The sequence below is a fragment of the Globicephala melas genome, chromosome 13, assembly GCF_963455315.2.
Source record: "Globicephala melas chromosome 13, mGloMel1.2, whole genome shotgun sequence".
Classification (NCBI taxonomy): Eukaryota; Metazoa; Chordata; class Mammalia; order Artiodactyla; family Delphinidae; genus Globicephala; species Globicephala melas.
Genome location: NC_083326.1, coordinates 25,172,495 through 25,180,891, shown reverse-complemented (window position 1 = coordinate 25,180,891; position 8,397 = coordinate 25,172,495). Strand labels below are relative to the sequence as shown.

Here is an 8,397-nt window from a genome sequence, read left to right as displayed (position 1 = left end):
TTTTGTGCCGTATCATTTGATAGGTGAACCTCTCTTATATTATCCTAAAACATTTTTAAGATAACATAGACGCGAATGAATGATGAGATGAGAATTCCCAGATGAGAATGAATGCCTGGATGTCTGAGAAAGTACCTGGCTTGCAGCAAGCTCAAAATGCTTTACCTTAAAACCTCATTCATTGATTAGTCAACTCCTTAGTATTTGTTTGATACTTTCTGAGTGCTAGAAAATGTGTGCAAATTTTGCATTCTATTCCACAATAACTTTGTATTAATATAAATAGTGCATTCATTTATATAACATGGAATGATACAGCAGCATATATCCAAGATGATAGGAAGCCCAGTTGGAGAAGCATACACAAATATATCCTGATGTTCCTAATATCTCAAACATTAATTAGAATGTGTATGTGTGTGTGTGTGTTTACTGTGTCTATGTCTCTATCTGTGTGTATATTAGACTGAAAACAAATTGATTATAGATTTTGGTGGCCATACATAGAACCAAACATTTTAACAGATTCTTTTCTTTTGTTTAATTTTCCTTTATTTAATTTTTTTAAAAAAGGAAATTTTACTGGGTTTATATTCTGTAATATCTTTTTTATTTTAATAAAAGTATAAAGACCCTATGTTGGAACCAAGTCAATCGTAGCCATATGGTCCGTGAAGTTTTTTCTGAGTTCATTATTTGCTAACACAGCTTGCCGAACTTAAATGGAACGAAGTAGAGGGGTTTGGATAAAGGCCAAATAGGGATAAATCTGTCATATTCTCGTTGACTCGCCTGGTTTAGGGATTTCAAAACATTGCGAAAGTTGCCGAGGAAATAGGATTTGTTCCAAATATTGGACCAATGATAGAAAGTAAATAAGAGTTAAATCATTTGAAACTAATACAGAAAAATAAGAAAAGTTGAGACCGTACATATACTGTAGACCAGTTTCAGTAACTTAAAGAGTCTATCACAAGCTGCCGCGCGGGGAGGCCGCAGCTTGAGGGAGGCCCCGGCCCCTCTGCGCCTGCGTCTGGCAGAGCCGGTGTGAGACCAAGAGACAATCCCTCCAAGCCGCCGGGATAATCAAGAGTTTTGCCCGGAACTTTGAACACACACCGAGATAATGAGGGGCCAGACGAAAAGCACAGACGATGGCGCTGAAACGGATGAATAAGGAGCTTAGCGGTTTGGCCCGTGACCCTCCAGCACAATGTTCTGCAGGTCCACTTGGGGGTGATATGTTTCATTGGCAAGCCAGAATTATGGGACCTAACGACAGCCCATGTCAAGGCGGTGTATTCTTTTTGACAATTCATTTTCCTGCAGACTACCCCTTCAAACCACCTAAGGCTGCATTTACAACAAGAATTTATCATCCAAATATTAACAGTAATGGCAGCATTTGTCTCGATATGCTAAGATCACAGTGGTCTCCTGCTTTAACTATTTATAAAGTGCTTTAATCCATTTGTTCACTGCTATGTGATCCAAACCCAGATGACCCCCTAGTGCCAGCGATTGCACGGATCTATAAAACAGACAGAGATAAGTACAGCAGAATATCTCGGGCACGGACTCAGAAGTAGGCCATGTGATGCTACCTTAAAGTCAGAATAACCTGCATTATAGCTGGAATAAACTTTAAATTACTGTTCCTTTTTTGATTTTCTTATCCGGCTGCTCCCCTATCAGACCTCATCTTTTTTAACTTTATTTTTTGTTTACCTCCCTCCATTCGTTCACATGCTCATCTGAGAAGACAAGTCCTTCCAGCTTTGGACGATAACTGCTTTTAGAAACTGTAAAGTAGTTACAAGAGGACAGTTGCCCAGGATTCAGAATTTTTAAAAAATGGAGCATGTGTATTATGTGGCCGATGTCTTCACTCTAACTTGGTTATGAGACCAAAACCATTCCTCACTGCTCTAACATGCTGAAGAATCAGCAGAGGGGGAGGAAGGTGGAAGCTGAGTTGTCACATCAAAGAAAGCAGCATTATTCTAGCAGCATGCATTCTTGTTTAAGTCTTCCACTGTTAGAGATTTGAGGTTACATGATATACTTTATGCTCATAACTGATGTGGCTGGAGAATTGGTATTGAATTGATAGCACCAGCAGAACAGAAAATGTGATGTGTTTTATGCATGTCAATAAAGGAAAGACCTGTTCTTGTTCTACAGAGAATGGAAATTGGAAGTCAAACACCCTTTGTATTCCAAAAGAGGGTCTCAAACATTTTGTAATTTTCATTTAAATTGTTAGGAGGCTTGGAGCTATTAGTTAATCTATCTTCCAACACACTGTTTAATATAGCACTGAATAAATGATGCAAGTTGTCAATGGATGAGTGATCAACTAATAGCTCTGCTAGTAATTGACTTATTTTTCTTCAATAAAGTTGCATAAACCAAAAAAAAAAGAGTCTATCACATTCCAGTAACCATTTGAACTTGTCATGAGTCCTTGTTGACAGCTTCTGTTTCTGCTCGTGGTTAATGAATAACATGCAATATGGTATGTAATATAATGATTTGCTTAGTCTATTAAATGGAAGAACATTTATTTTTAGATTATTTTCAATTAATTACATAAGAATTTGAAGTTCCACAGCAAAAATGGAGTTTTGAATGTCTCCAAGAAGTAGCTCCGACATTCAAACGATATATCCAGTTTTATATCGACGGTGGTGGCCAGTGATGCTTTTCCATTTCAAGCATATGCTTTCAATTGTTTTATGAGAATTACTACTTAGAGCAACGGTATGAGACCATTGATCCATAATCTACTATCGTATTTTCATCCCCTGAAAACTTTTCAATTGATGACACTATATGTATGTTCCTCAAATTATTCTACGAGCAGGCATTGTACAATTCTGGCTGTTTCATGATCTTCACTCACTATTACAATATCTATACTATTATAGTTTGTTCTCTCTAGGGACACATAACAAAAGAGGAATCTTATGGTGAAAACTATCCAATGTAATGAAATGGATAATGTAGTTGGCACTTTTTCCAGCATAGTGATTCTACAATATTTAACAAAGGTGTATTTTACGTTGACTTTCTTATTATACGACTTCTCTTTTAACTTTTTCCAAAAGTTCCTTATATGTTTTAAATACTTAAAAATGATTTTAATTCCAAAAACAGAGATTTTAAGATATTTGAATCATGTTAGGAGAGGACCTTTTTAAGAATATTTTTGGTTTATGATTAAAAAACTCAAGAAGCTAATTGAGGGACTTCCCTGGTGGTGCAGTGATTAAGAATCCACCTGCCAATGCAGGGGACACGGGTTCGAGCCCTGGTCTGGGAAGACCCCGCATGCCACGGAGCAACTAAGCCCGTGCGCCACAGCTACTGAGCCTGTGCTCTAGAGCCTGCGAGCCACAACTACTGAGCCCATGTGCCACAACTACTGAAGCCCACGTGCCACAACTACTGAAGACCGCGTGCCACAACTACTGAAGCCCATGCGCCTAGAGCCCGTGCACCACAACGAAGAGTAGCCCCCACTCACTGCAACTAGAGAAAGCCCAAGCACAGCAACAAAGACCTAATGCAGCCATAAATAAATAAATAGAAGTCCATAAAAAAAGAGAATCATTTATATATATATATATATATATATATATATATATATATAAAAAAGAGGCTAATTGATACCTGTGTTCACTTAACATTTATCCAACAAATACTTATTGAGGACTTGCTTCATTTTTGGCTAGGTGCAGGATAAAATTTTGAGCAAAAGAAAGAGACTCTGTTCTTCTGAAGATAATAGTCAATTGGATGACCATGCCCCCTAAAATCTGTTCTTTCATAGAATGAAAGCAAAGAAATCTCTCTACCTGGTAAACTTATACTTTGTATAACCTAATGGTCTATTTATGATGCTACTGCCAAATATGTTATGTCAAAAAACGTGTCAGTTGATTTACATGTTATTGATTCTCTAGGATCAGAGTCAAAATTACTTACTAAGTCAACAAACACTTACTGAACACCTAGAGTATACCTACATTTAAAAAGTTTTAAATTGTTCAGTACTTAGTGTTGTACAGTCCCTAGCAATGCTCAGTAAATATTTGTGGAATTAATACATGGATAATTAAATGCACATATCACTCTCTTGAGATACAGACTTAATTCCTGTCCTCGGGGTTACATCCTTGTGGAAGAAATAGACAAGCACCTGATTATTGCTCTTTATAATCAAGAGGAGCTCAGAATGTCACGAATGCTTAGAGAGGGAGCATCTCGTATACCCTTGGAGGGTTAGAGAAAGCTTCCTGGAGACTGAGATTGCTTTGAGGTGTTAGCTAATGAGGGGAAAGATTTAGTTTAGTGATCCATGGAGCATACATTGGGTGGATAATTGAAACAGCACCATCTAACAGAAAGTTTTGTGATGATGGAAATGTCTTAAATAAGTGCTGTCTAATGCAGTAGCCACTTGTCACATGTGGTCAGGACTACCGAGGAGCTGAATTTTAAATTTTATTTAATTAGAACTTAAAGAGCCACACACGACTCTTTGTTACTGTATGGGGCAGCGCTGGACTGGAGGCTGGCAGGCCAAGAGGCTGAGAAACTAAGAAGGAAGCTGATGAAGCGAGCCAGCCACAGGTGACGAAGACGTGGTGTTAGTCAATGGCCATGGGAATCAATATGAGAGGATGATTGAAGAGATTTTTAGGGAGAGGAAGAGATCCAGGTGACCATCACTTTCTGCGTGAACAGCCTGGTACTTTTGGCGTCATTCAGTGACACAGGGAATAAGGAAGACGAGCAGGTGTGGGTCAAAAATGAGTCATTATCTTTTTTTTTCTTTTTTTAAATTTATTTCTTTATTTTTGGCTGCGTTGGGTCTTCGTTGCTGTGCACGGGCTTTCTCTAGTCGCAAGGAGCGGGGACTACTCTTTGTTGAGGTGCACAGGCCTCTTGCTGCGGTGGCCTCTCTTGTTGCAGAGCACAGGCTCCAGGTGCGTGGACTTCAGTAGTTGTGGCACGCGGGTTCAGCAGTTGTGGCTCGCGGGCTCTAGAGCGCAGGCTCAGCAGTGTGGTGCACGGGCCTAGTTGCTCCGCGGCATGTGGGATCTTCCCGGACCGGGGCTCGAACCCGTGTCCCCTGCATTGGCAGGCGGACTCTCAACCCCCGTGCCACCAGGGAAGCCCGTTGAGTCATTATCTTTAAGATAAAGAAAAAGAGAGACCAAGATGGAGACCTAGGTGAACAGTGACACTTGAGGGGAAGACATGGGGAGCATACTCAACGAAGGAGATTATTACGTAGATGATAGACAAGGAAACTCAGAAAACTGTGGTGTTACTAATTGTAAAGGCGTTTCAGGAAGGGTGAAGGTTTAAAAGTTTCAGAGTAACAGAGAAGATGAGTAAAGACCAAGCAGCGATTCCCAGTGGACTGGGAATTTATATGTCATAAGTGACCAGAAAAAGTTGCATTAGAGACATAAGATCTAGGTGGGTTTTAATGGTTGAGAAATAAGTTCTTGGTCAGGGCCGACAATGTAGGCTGTCTTCTCATTTCAACTTTTAACTTTATATTAAAATAATTAAACAACTTACGACTCAATCACACTTTTATCTCTCAAACGAACTTCTGTACTAACCCATTGTCAGAAAACGTACCAAATATTCATCAGAAGCATGAGAGAACCTCCAGGAAATAACTCAGATAAGGAAGCCTTGTTTTTATTTGTACAAAAATGGTATATCGTCATGGTTGCTCCTTTAAAAATTGCTTATTATTTTATTTTTTTTTAATTTTTATTTTTTTAACATCTTTATTGGAGTATAATTGCTTTACAATGTTGTGTTAGTTTCTGCTGTATAACAAAGTGAATCAGTTATATGTATATACATATATCCCCATATCCCCTCCCTCTTGTGTCTCCCTCCCACCCTCCCTATCCCACCCCTCTAGGTGGTCACAAAGCACCGAGCTGATCTCCCTGTGCTGTGCAGCTGCTTCCCGCTAGCTATCTATTTTACATTTGGTAGTGCATATATGTCCATGCCACTCTCTCACTTCGTCCCAGCCTACCATCCCCCTCCTAATGTGCTCAAGTCCATGCTCTACGTCTGCGTCTTTATTCCTGTCCTGCCCCTAGGTTCTTCATGACCTTTTTTTTTTTTTTTTTTAGATTCCATATATATGTGTTAGCATACAGTATTTGTTTTTCTCTTTCTGACTTACTTCACTCTGTATGACAGACTGTAGGTCCATCCACCTCACTACAAATAACTCAATTTCATTCCTTTTTATGGCTGAGTAACATTCCATTATATATATATATATGTGTGTGCCACATCTTCTTTATCTATTCATCTGTCAATGGACACTTAGGTTGCTTCCATGTCCTAGCTGTTGTAAATAGAGCTGCAATGAACATTTTGGTACATGACTCTTTTTGAATTATGGTTTTCTCAGGCTATATGTCCAGTAGTGGGATTGCTGGGTCATATGGTAGTTCTATTTTTAGTTTCTTAAGCAACCTCCATACTGTTCTCCATAGTGGCTGTACCAATTCACATTCCCACCAAGAGTGCAATAGGGTTCCCCTTTCTCCATACCTTCTCCAGCAAAAAAATGCTTATTATTACTTTAAACCTACACATTGTCTTCTGTATATGTGCGAACCTTTAGAGAGAGAAAGCATTTCTCATCTTCAGGATCATAAAAGACTAATTTTCCTGGCAGGGCCAGAGTCTCATTCAAGTCAGAATGGTTTAAATGCTATAGACCAATGTAGCTTAAGACACAGTACATCAAACCCTTTTAAGTCGTTTTACAATCCTTGATCTGGCTGACGCTACCATTTCATTAAGTGACTGAGCTCGGGGCTCCTGTGGGTGTGTAGAGGACACTACAGTTTCATAAAGGGGTGGGCGAGAGGTGTGAGTCAAAGAACAGTAACTAGACACCGTGATGTAACTCTTAAACTTCCCCCCCAAAACAGAGGATGACTGAAAAGGACAACCTACTTCAGAGCACAGCTGGAGAAGTTTATACTAAGAAGCTATGTCACTGCTCTGTGCCACGAATATTTTCCCCGAACCTTCTCAGTGGGGTCGGTCTGTCTGCATCACTAATTCTCCATGGGAAGAAAATGTCTGTGTACTTTGGGAAGAGCTATCGTACTGTCACCATCGAGGGCAAAATGAAGGAAGAAAATCAAATGTGGTTAAAGTGTTTAGAAAAGAATCAGTTAAGCTGAAACAGTGCTCAAAGGTTTAGTAACTCCTAACACCCAGGTTGTAGCCTCTGTCATTTCCCATTTAAAGGGAGAAGTCCTGAGAGAAACAGCTAATTCTAGGTCCAGTGTACAAATGAGGCTGGACAGCTTGTTATATCAGAAAGCAAGGTAGTTATGAAAGGCTACCAGTCTTTGTCAGTTGGACTTGACCATCAATAAAGATGGTTATTGCAGCGGATCGAAGGACATTAAATGTGTTTTCTTCTATATGAAGTGTACCTCAAGGCAAGCAGACAGTTTGTTGCTGAGCAAGGCTTTCTCTTCATGGAATTATTCCACATAATAAAGGAAGAAGAAATGACAGATGTAGAACATGGCTTTTTTTGCAACACTTAATGAAGTAATGAATCTACGTAATTCGTAGCCATCATCAATGGCTAAAAATCTCATGAAAAGAAAAACAACAACACATATTGTGACCCCGATGAGTGTATACTACGCTGTCTATGGAGTATTATTGCCAAAAAAGTTAAACCAGTCTGACCAATTGTCTACCCTAATCTACCAATTTTCTGGAAATACAAAGAAGAATATGTTAAATAAAACCACAGCGATAAACATTCTAGAGAATTTGGCTGGAGGAAATTCTATGGAGCAAATAGTCTGGCTTCTTCAACAAATAATTTGTGAAAAAAAGCAAAACCAAACAGAATAAAACAGCACAAATGAGAAGGGAGATACTGTGGATTGAAAGTAAGCATATCAAACAACGAAGGTTATTTGGATCTTAAACTGTATAAATTTTTTTCTTTTTTTTTTTTTGCAGTGGGGAAAATTTGAATACTGCATGGACATTTTAAGGATAGTATGGAGTTAGTTAATATTAATTTTAAGAAGATAATAATATTTCAGTTATTTTTGAGTCCTTATCTTTTGGAGATGCAAATGTAAAATTTAAGGATGAAATGATATGATGTCTGAAATTACGCTCTGGGGGAGAAGCAGAGTAGGTGGAGAGTGTATTTTGTTGGACAGGAGAATTGTGCAGATAGCCACCCACCCCTGCCCAGCCAGAGCTCTCAAAGGTCACAACTTGGAGAAATCAGGTGGTGGAGAAGGAATCCAGGCTAATGTGAAGTGAAGGAAAACTGTGTGGCCTCACTTTCAT

At 39.1% G+C, this 8,397-nt stretch overlaps 1 pseudogene; it reads left to right on the top strand.

Moving 5' to 3' along the window:
- Positions 1–1,154: 1,154 nt before the first annotated feature.
- On the top strand, positions 1,155–1,598 carry LOC115859336 (ubiquitin-conjugating enzyme E2 D3 pseudogene; annotated as a pseudogene).
- Positions 1,599–8,397: the final 6,799 nt, after the last annotated feature.